Below are 10884 nucleotides of genomic sequence, written 5' to 3'. Positions count from 1 at the left end.
CATTAGATACAAACCTTGTTGCCTAGAAAATAATAGTGGCAGACGAGAATGATTGGATAATAAAAATTAAAAGTTAAAGGGAATTTCCTTATTGGTTTAGGAAAGCACCTCCTTTCCTAAGTTTCACTATAACTGTAGGCTGGAAAACACTTGGTTTTCAGATGACTAGGGACATCTCACTTTGTTTGGCCTGATCAAATAAAGTTAACTCCTTGACACCTGAACCTTCTTTGTCTGAGAGATTTTTTGAACTTAAAGATCGACTTTTACCACATCACTTTCTTGTACGTTGGCTACAGTGTATAGACCCCCTGGTCCCTACACTGATTTTCTGAAAGAGTTTGCGGACTTCCTATCGGACCTATTGGTTAACGTTGATAAAGTACTAATTGTCGGAGAATTTAATATCCACATAGATAGTGCTAACGATGCAGTGGCGTTTACGGAGCTATTACACTCTTTTGGAGTAACACAACACATCAATGGACCCACTCATCAATTTAATCATACACTAGACTTGATTATATCTCACGGAGCCGATCTAACCAATATAGATATTATACCTCAAAATCTTAAAACATGTACATTGCGCACTGCAGAAATCAGCCGTTCAACTCGTTATCGACAGGGTAGAACAACTACCTCGACTACTAAAGATAGTCTCGCAAAGAGCTTGCCAGATCTGACTTCTTTAATAACTATACCAATAAATACAGAATCGCTCGATGACATGACCAGCAAATTGGGCACTATTATCTCTAATACATTAGAAGCTGTCGCACCTATGAAGTCAAAAAAGATTAATGAGAAAAACGCAGCACCATGGTACAATAGCACCACTCGCGCCCTTAAAAGAGAAACACGTAAACTGGAGCGCAAATGGAAGCAAACCCAATTAGAGGTCTTTAAAACTGCGTGGAAAGAGAGTTTAAACCGTTATAAAAAGGCACTAAAAGCAGCAAAAGCTGAGCACTTCCGTAACCTCATACAAACTAACAAAAACAATCCAAGGTTTTTATTTTCATGATTTTTTTTACAGAGAAAATCGAAAACATACGAGACAAAATAGTAAAAACTCAACCTCCAAGTCTGTCCTATAAATTAGTACCAACCATCGCCCCAAAAGAAAGGCTACAGTGTTTTTCACCTATAAAACAGGAAGATTTAATAAAAACTTATTGCAACATCTAAACCTACAACTTGCTTATTAGACCCCATACCAACTAAATTATTAAAAGAGTTATTACCCGTTGCAATTGAGCCCATTTCTAACATTATCAACTCGTCAATTAATCTAGGCCATGTCATAGGACCCTTTAAACTGGCCGTCATTAAGCCTCTTATCAAGAAACCAAACTTAGACCCCAATGAACTAGGAAACTATAGACCGATTTCAAATCTCCCTTACCTGTCTAAAATACTAGAAAAAGTAGTGTCCACTCAGTTGTGCTCTTTCTTACAAAATAATGACATACACGAAAAATTCCAGTCAGGCTTTAGACCGCATCATAGTACTGAAACTGCGCTCGTTAAAATTACAAACGACCTGCTTATAGCATCAGATAAAGGTAACATCTCACTCCTAGTCCTGCTTGACCTTAGTGCTGCGTTCGATACTGTAGACCATAAAATACTTCTAGATCGCTTACACAATTATACCGGTATTCAGGGACAGGCACTACAATGGTTCAGATCTTACTTATCAGACCGACATCAATTTGTCCATTTAAATGGGGAATCATCAAATCTAACGCAAGTAAATTATGGATTACCTCAGGGATCGGTTTTAGGACCCTTGCTATTCTCCATATACATGCTGCCCCTTGGAAACATTATTAGAAAACATGGAATTAGCTTCCACTGTTATGCAGATGATACTCAGCTATATATCTCATCAAGACCAGATGATTCCTTCCAACTATCCAAATTGGCAGAGTGCATCGACGATATAAAGCATTGGATGACTTGTAATTTCCTTCTTTTAAATTCTAATAAAACAGAAATATTACTTATCGGACCAAAGACACGTGAGCAGAATATTTCGGATTATGACCTGCAAATTGAAGGCTGCACTGTTACTCCAACAAATACAGTTAAAGACCTTGGCGTTATATTAGACAGCAACCTGTCATTTAAAAATCACATCTCAAATGTCACAAAAACAGCCTTCTTCCACCTTAGAAATGTTGCCAAATTGCGAAATATTTTATGTGTGGCTGACGCAGAGAAGCTTATTCATGCATTTGTGACCTCAAGACTTGACTACTGTAATGCACTGCTTAGTGGTTGTCCTGCATCATCAATAAACAAACTACAGTTAGTTCAGAATGCAGCTGCCAGAGTTCTAACCAGGTCCAGAAAATACGATCACATAACCCCAATGTTATCAACCCTTCACTGGTTACCCATTATGTATCGTATTGACTTTAAAGTTCTTTTAATTACTTATAAAGCCTTAAACGGTTTAGCCCCTACCTACATAACAGAGCTTCTACCACACTACAACCCATCACGCTCTCTAAGATCTCAAAACTCCAGACTTTTGATAACACCTAGAATAACTAAATCCACCAAAGGGGGTAGAGCTTTCTCATACGTAGCACCTAAACTCTGGAATAGCCTCCCCGATACTATTCGAGGGTCAGACACACTCTCCCAATTTAAATCTAGATTAAAGACACATCTTTTCAGCCAAGCATTCACTAATACATAGCTAATGAACAGCAGCTACGCTAATTATTCTTTTTCTGCCCTCGCCTCGGGATGCCCATCCCGAGGTAGGGAGAGATTCCGCCAGGCCCAGATGAACGTCATATGCCCATCCCCAACTAGAGATTACGCCAGCTATGCCAGAAGATTCCAGGTTCGACTCCTGGCTTGCTCGTTGCACCTGCGCTCCTTTTCGTGCCATGGGACGTCCACTGACCTGCGCCAAAAATAGCTCACTCGGCAACCGGTTCTTGTGCCTTCGATAGCTCAGTTGGTAGAGCGGAGGACTGTAGGTGTCCCACTGGTCATCCTTAGGTCGCTGGTAGCATCTTTTTAACCCCTTTTAAATGACCATTGTTTAACCACATTCCCTGACCGGGAATCGAACCCGGGCCGCAGCAGTGAGAGCGCCGAATCCTAGCCACTAGACCACCAGGGAGTACATGCGTATGACTGGTCCTCCGCAGGAGCCGGGGGTGCCTGGCTCGATGTGTAGCCTTAATCAAGGCAGCCTGTCGGAAGGTACATGAAGGCATGGAAGGCAAATGGGCCACAGCGGGATCTGAAACCAGTTCAAAAGAATCCCACCCTTAGATTATGAGACTGACGCGCTGCCTAACTGCGCCAACGTGGCGTGCCACGGCACCAAGCACTGGACACCGATGGTCAAAAGTGCTTTGCAAAAATATGCTTTGTCCATTATTTACCTATGAGGGTCCCATTAAATAAGTTACACATATAGTGTCCATTATACACCTATATGAGCCACATCAAACAAGTTACACATGTATATACCATTTTTGAGCATAATAACCATGTTACAAGCTGTAATAAACAGATAATTGCCATACTGACTCACGGACACTTTTGGCACGGCTCCCATACGTAGCTAATGGACACACCATTTTTAAGCTTCTGGAGCACAACTGTGAGCCTTAATGCATGTCATTGTGAAGGGCTGTTCCTCTTATACACTATACTGTTGGTTTAAGCTGGATAAATCATTGCCAAAGCAAACGAGACCACTGACAGGGGTCTTACTCTGTCTACCTAATTTTGGGCCCTTCGAGTAAATCGCAGATGTGAGAAAACATTGTGTCAATGCACATCGCGCTTTTATGTGCACGTTTGACTCGAAAGTGAAAGAAAAGGGCTTTAGGCTGTTTAGGCGTGTTGTCACACAGCCGCTGGGCTCAAATGAGGCAGTCATCTCCGAGACGGGGTCCCCCGGGGCGCCGGGTGGCTTCCAGGTCTTCGGGCAGGCTTCGGGTGCATCGAGCAGGCCTCCCTCAAGTTTAGGCTGCAAGGGGGATGCGTAGGCGTTCTGTGGATGGAGGCGTGGCCAGCGGGAAGCTCCGCCCAAAATAGGTTACAATGGGAACGCGTAGGCTGCAAGGGGGATGTTTAGGCGCTCTTCGGGAGGCCCGGTCGCAACCTGATCGACGCGCGTGGCTTAGGTTGGGAACGTACGTCGAGTCGCCCCCTCGTGGTTCTGCGCAAGAGAGTCCCTAACCCTTCCTTCTGTGACTCAAAAATTAGGCACTTTGGCCATTTTTCATGGGTCCCCCGGGGCGTTGCCGCAGCCCCATGACGTTTCCGTTCAATCGCGGGAGCTCTCCCCTTCGTTTCGGCAACGCCGGGCGACCTGGGAAATATTTTTGGGGCGTCAGCGTGCAGTGTCCATAACTAGCCGTCCGGCGCGTGTCAACTAAGTTACACATTCAGTTTGATGGCCTTAGGCATGCTAGAGACGACCCAAAAGCAGACACAAACTCCCCGTCGGCGAATCGAAACCGGTCGTGCGCGTCACCTGCGGAGACACTGTCCGCTATACTAACGAAGACTCATTTAGAATGTTGTGGAGGCTTTCCTAATCCTCCTCTGGTCCACAATGGCATTCTCTTCAGATAATCACACTTTAACCTGTTGTTGAAAAGAAATTCAATAGCGGAAGAAGGAGGCCTTACCATGTCCTTGTACTGCTTCAGCTAGAATTGTCAGAGACTGGAGATTTGTTCTTCATTTCCCAGGCAGATCCAGATCCTAGCACCAGTGGTCGGCAGACTGTTAGCTTCAGGGACATCTCTTCAGAGTTGTCGATTGCATCAGTTTGTTGATGGACGAGAACTTCACCTCGTTAGCCCCTCCCAGATGGAATGTTTACGGAGGAGCCCGCACCAAAGATGACCCCCTTAAACATTGCGGTGCGACACAGGAAGCGCGCTGGTTCGAGAGCTGGTGGGTGTAGCTCGAGTTTCTCTTGATCTACGCATTAAAACTTCCGCCTTTTACGAAAGATTTCCATGGGGTGAAACCACTGTGAGTTCAATGTGCTTTTGGACGGCTCCGCTCACAGCGGGCCTCGGTGAACGTGTTAGGAATCAGAGAGTTTAAGAATCCGCCTCTGTCGGATTGCCTGTGCACATCGCTGTCTCCTGGCTGTTTTGGGGCTCTTGGTTTTCCTCTGCTTGTTGCGAGTTTATTGTCAACATGTGCTCAGATAGATAGAGAGTTTTGTGCGATGCTCTTCAAATGTGTGGTTTTACTATGCTTCCCCTGTGCTGGAAAACAGTTGACGTGCATATCCCCTCCAAGTCGGGTGCTGCGGTCTCCCATATGGCCTAGCCGTTAGGATTCCTGGTTATCACCCAGGTGGCTCGGGCTCAACTCCCTGTATGGGAAAACGGTGGGATTCCTAGCTGCTCTTTCACTTGGAAATACCCCGTTGTTTCACAGTGAGGCAGCTGTGTAGGAGGTCAAACAAATTGCCACTGATCTTGTTTATGAGCATAGTTTTAAGGCCCTTTGCACCATCCAAATTCAAGTGAGCACACAGTATTAACCTTCTATTGTAACGTGCTTCCTGAGGCCTCAGGTAACATGTGCTGGATACACAGTGTTGTGTCCAGAGTGCCGACAATTCAAAAGTACAGCAGGTACAGCGGGGACCTTTTTTACGACACGTCTTGTCACTGTCTTCACATTTTGAACCTCACCTCTACATAGAAAACATCATAAACGTCCAACAGTGTTAAAGTGGACAATCCCGTAGGTGCAAAAAGCTCCTTCTGATTCGGCGACAGCAGCCACGGCGACCGGTTAGCTAGCAGCAGTCAGTCAAGCCAAAGCGCGACAGCAGCCAAAAAGCATCGCTAACAAGGCTTCCAAGCACAAAGAACCAGTTACCCCGACGTGATCTTCTGATCTGGAGTCAGACGCTTCCATTGCGCCACGAAGCCTCTCGTTGGCCTACACAATCACGGTGCTCCTAGTCATGCTCTGGTGTAAAGCCTCATGACGCGACGTCCATCCCGATGGCCGAACCAACATGCTTCAGCTGTGCTGTATGTGGCAACGAAAACCTTAACGCGTCCCTGGGTGGGCTCGAACCACCAACCTTTCGGTTAACAGCCGAACGCGCTAACCAATTGCGCCACAGAGACCGACAGATGTGACAGGCGGGCGAGGGACGGCGGCAGAACGAGACGTGGATTTCGTTTCTCGGACTTGGTTTGATTTTGAAACAAACAGCAGAGCTTTGCAGTGTCATAACCACATACGTCGCAGCACGGCAATATAGAAGATGCTTTCAGAGAGCCCTTTTTGCCGCATATTGGTTAAGAGTCATTGCCTCTTCTGTATTTTACCAAGAAGCTGCACAAACATCCCGTCACCTGGCCTGGTGAAAAGCACCAAGAACAGAAGGCTCTTACACACCCAACGTGGGGCTCGAATTGACGACCCTGAGATTAAGAGTCTCATGCTCTACCGACTGAGCTAGCCGGGCTCAATTTGGCGGTTAATTGACTCTCTTTAAAGTGACGGATAGGAAGCAGTTAAAGGAATCTAGTGAGTTGGTAATTCACTCAGGAAGCACTTTTAGTGGGTTCGTGGCAGTGTTAATTTTGACAGCAAATTTTGATTTAGTTTTAGTCATAGTCTTTTGACGAAAATGCAATTTAGTTTTGGTCACATTTTAGTCAACACCATCATTTTAGTTTTAGTCTAGTTTTAGTCGACGAAATATGAAAAACATTTTAGTCGAATAAATATACATTATATTTAGTCTACTAAAATCTAAATGGTTTAAATCATTTACTTAAAGTAATTAAATCTTCCATACAAAGATTCAACTGTTTTGACATAATTTACTTCACCTTAAAATGAAATTAAACCAGGTCATTACCTTTATTTTTCAGAAAAGTTCAGTAACTAGATTTGCATTGTTGGAACACAGAATATTAGACCATGAATGACATGTTCCAGTTCATTCAATCCCATTTGACTCAATTGACTCGTTAAGTAGGGCGTATTCATTCAGTTCATTCAACCAATGAAACGCTCTGACAGGGCTCACACTCAAAGGCTATTGGCTCATGGCATGCCTCTTTGAAGAAAGAGCTGCTCAGCCTCCTTCTGTACGCAGACTCATCACCATCCTGGATGAGGCCAATGAGTGTGGTGTCGTCTGCGAACTTCAGAAGTCTGACAGAAGGGTCCTGGGCAGTGCAGTCATTTGTGTACAGGGAGAAGAGCAGTGGGGAGAGAACGCACCCCTGGGGGGCGCCAGTGCTGATTGTGCGGTGCTGGATGTGAGTTTCCCCATTCTCACTAACTGCTGCCTGTCTGTCAGAAAGCTGGTGATCCACTGACAGATAGAGCCAGGAACAGATAGCTGGGTTAACTTTGTCTGGAGCAGTGATGGGATGATGGTGTTGAAAGCGGAGCTGAAGTCCACAAACAGGATCCTCACATAGGTCCCTGGTCTATCCAGATGTTTCAGGACAAAATGCAGCCCCATGTTAACTGCATCCTCAACGACCTGTTTGCTCTGTAGGCAAACTGCAGGGGGTCCAGTAAGGGTTCTGTGATGTCCTTCAGATAAGCCAGTACCAGTCTCTCGAATGACTTCATGACCACAGATGTGAGAGCGACGGGTCTGTAGTCATTCAGTCCTGTGATTTTGGGTTTCTTTGGGATGGGGATTATGGTGGAGCGCTTGAAACAGGAAGGAACTGTGCACAGCTCCAGTGATCTGTTGAAGATCTGTGAGAAGATGAAGGCCAGTTGAATAGCACAGCTTTTAAGACAGGCTGGGGAGATACCATCTGGGCCTGGTGCTTTTCTTGTCTTTTGTTTCCTAAAGACTCGGCACACATCCTCTTCACTGATCTGAAGTGCAGGAGGTGGGGTGACTGAAGGTGATAGGTGTTGTGTAGAGAGAATGTCAGAGTTGGTGTGAGGTGTAAAGACAGCATTTTCAAATCTGCAGTAAAAGTCATTCAGATCATTGACCAGGTGTTGATTGCCTGCAAAATTGGGGGATGGTGGCTTGTAGTTGGTGATGTCTTTAAGGCCTTTCCACACAGATGCAGGGTCGTTGGCTGAAAACCGGTTTTCCAACTTTTTAGAGTAGTAAATATGAAAATAGACCACTTTTCTTGGAACATTAATTGAACACCCCTGGTTTAGGGTACGGTTAGGGGTATATGTGAGGCCTTGATTTTCCCCATGAGCTACCGCCCTTTAACATGTTTAATAAACCAAGTTAATCATACAGCCATTTACACCAAGTCCTGCCCCTGATGCAAGATGGGCTAGCGCTTAGCTGCGGTGTGGCAGATACACATAGTGTGCTTTCACACCTCATATGAACGTCATGAAACAGATTTAATGAAAAGTTGTGTTTTTGTTGTTGTTACCTTTACTTTCATAAAACATTGCATATTGAAAAGTTAGGATTATTTGTAACTGAAATTAAAATGGTCAGACCACTGCGTCCAACGGACGCTGCCAAAGAGTTTTAACGTTCAGCGATTTCCTCTCTTTTCTATTATTGTATCACATCATGGTCACGAGCAGGAATGTCCGTTCCTAGAACAACCTGTTTATATGAGCAGTTCCCATCCAACACAAACGTTTGGCAGTAACCAAATGGATAGCGTCCTCCTCACATCAATAAAAAGCCTAGTCTCTTCACTTTTGACAATTGGTGTCCAGTGCTCCATGCCGCGGCACGCCTCGTTGGCACAGTTATGCAGCGAGTTCGAGCCTCACACGGGGCAGCCTGGTGGGATTCTTTTGAACTGGTTTCAGATCCCGCTGAGGCCCATTTGCTTGCCGTAATTGTTCATGTACCTTCCGACAGGCTGCCTTAATTAAGGCTACACATCGAGCCAGGCACCCCCGGCTCCTGCGTAGGACCGGCTACAAACATGTGCTCCCTGGTGGTCTAGTGGCTAGGATTCGGCGCTCTCACCGCCGCGGCCCGGGTTCGTTTCCCGGTCAGTGAATGTGGTTTTGGATGCCCTATGGCGCATTTTCACCAGTACTTATAAACAATGGTTATTTAAAAGGGGTTAAAAAGATGCTTCCTTCGAGCCGTATTCGAACCAGTGACCTAAGGATGACCAGTGAGACGCCTACAGTCTTCCGCTCAACGAACTGAGCAATCGAAGGCATGGGAAACAGTTGCCGACTGAGCTATTTTTGTCGCAGGTCAGCGGACGTCCCATGGCACGAAAAGGAGCACAGGTGCAACGAGCCAGCCAGGAGTCGAACCGGGAATCTTCTGATCCGTAGTCAGACGCGTTATCCATTGCGCCACTGGCCTGCCTTGACCCTCTGACCCCCTGACCCCCTGACCTCCTGACGGGGCAGGCAGAACGCACACTGCCGCCTGACGGACCACAACTTCTGCTGATTACCATGCCCTTCAGCAGATTACTAGCAACTTCAAGGCAGCTGTGATTGGTGCTAGACTCTGCTGGACACTGGCTCTCCAGGAACTGGGTTTGACACCTCTGCCAGAAACTCAGCGAACGACAGTTTCCATGCAAAGCACGAGGAGGCTCCAGCGTGTGCAAAGCAATGTCAGAAGTGGGATTGGAACCCACGCCTCCAGAGGAGACTGCGACCTGAACGCCAGCTGCCGAAGGATCGTCCGGCAACATGTTGAAGAATGTTGTACTCACACTGATCTGAAGTGCAGGAGGTGGGGTGACTGAAGGTGATAGGTGTTGTGTAGAGAGAATGTCAGAGTTGGGTGAGGTGTAAAGTTAGCATTTTCAAATCTGCAGTAAAAGTCATTCAGATCATTGACCAGGTGTTGATTGCCTGCAAAATTGGGGGATGGTGGCTTGTAGTTGGTGATGTCTTTAAGGCCTTTCCACACAGACGCAGGGTCGTTGGCTGAAAACCGGTTTTCCAACTTTTTAGAGTAGTTAATATGAAAATAGACCACTTTTCTTGGAACTTAATTGAACACCCCTGGTTTAGGGTAAGGTTAGGGGTATATGTGAGGTCTTGATTTTCCCCATGAGCTACCGCCCTTTAACATGTTTAATAAACCAAGTTAATCATACAGCCATTTACACCAAGTCCTGCCCCTGATGCAAGACGGGCTAGCGCTTAGCTGCGGTGTGGCAGATACGCATAGTGTGCTTTCACACCTCATATGAACGTCATGAAACAGATTTAAGGAAAAGTTGTGTTTTTGTTGTTGTTACCTTTACTTTCATAAAACATTGCATATTGAAAATTAGGATTATTTGTAACTGAAATTAAAATGGTCAGACCCCTGGTCCAACGGACGCTGCCAAAGAGTTTTAACGTTCAGCGATTTCCTCTCTTTTCTATTATTGTATCACATCATGGTCACGAGCAGGAATGTCCGTTCTAGAACAACCTGTTTATATGAGCAGTTCCCATCAACACAAACGTTTGGCAGTAACCAAATGGATAGCGTCCTCGACACATCAATAAAAAGCCTAGTCTCTTCACTTTTGACAATTGGTGTCCAGTGCTCCATGCCGCGGCACGCCTCGTTGGCACAGTTAGGCAGCGGTCAGTCTCATAATCTGAAGGTCGTGAGTTCGAGCCTCACACGGGGCAGCCTGGTGGGATTCTTTTGAACTGGTTTCAGATCCCGCTGAGGCCCATTTGCTTGCCGTAATTGTTCATGTACCTTCCGACAGGCTGCCTTAATTAAGGCTACACATCGAGCCAGGCACCCCCGGCTCCTGCGTAGGACCGGTTACACACATGTGCTCCCTGGTGGTCTAGTGGCTAGGATTCGGCGCTCTCACCGCCGCGGCCCGGGTTCGATTCCCGGTCAGGGAATGTGGTTTTGGATGCCCTATGGGCATTTTCACCAGTACTTATAAACAATGGTTA

The 10884-nt window shown here is 46.0% G+C and overlaps 4 non-coding genes across 4 annotated transcripts; 1 reads left to right on the top strand and 3 right to left on the bottom strand.

Annotated features, from left to right (window-relative positions):
- Positions 1–3076: 3076 nt before the first annotated feature.
- trnae-cuc (transfer RNA glutamic acid (anticodon CUC)) lies at positions 3077–3148 on the bottom strand. Its single transcript has one exon. It is a non-coding gene; the product is annotated as a tRNA-Glu (tRNA).
- Positions 3149–6078: 2930 nt separating this feature from the next.
- Positions 6079–6152, bottom strand: trnan-guu (transfer RNA asparagine (anticodon GUU)). Its single transcript has one exon. It is a non-coding gene; the product is annotated as a tRNA-Asn (tRNA).
- Positions 6153–6423: 271 nt separating this feature from the next.
- On the bottom strand, positions 6424–6496 carry trnak-cuu (transfer RNA lysine (anticodon CUU)). The gene has a single exon. It is a non-coding gene; the product is annotated as a tRNA-Lys (tRNA).
- Positions 6497–10758: 4262 nt separating this feature from the next.
- On the top strand, positions 10759–10830 carry trnae-cuc (transfer RNA glutamic acid (anticodon CUC)). The gene has a single exon. It is a non-coding gene; the product is annotated as a tRNA-Glu (tRNA).
- The last annotated feature ends 54 nt before the right edge of the window (positions 10831–10884 follow it).

This window comes from Triplophysa rosa, linkage group LG10, assembly GCF_024868665.1.
Source record: "Triplophysa rosa linkage group LG10, Trosa_1v2, whole genome shotgun sequence".
Classification (NCBI taxonomy): domain Eukaryota; kingdom Metazoa; phylum Chordata; class Actinopteri; order Cypriniformes; family Nemacheilidae; genus Triplophysa; species Triplophysa rosa.
The sequence above is the reverse complement of the archived record's forward strand: the minus strand, read 5'-3'. Positions and strand labels throughout refer to the sequence as shown.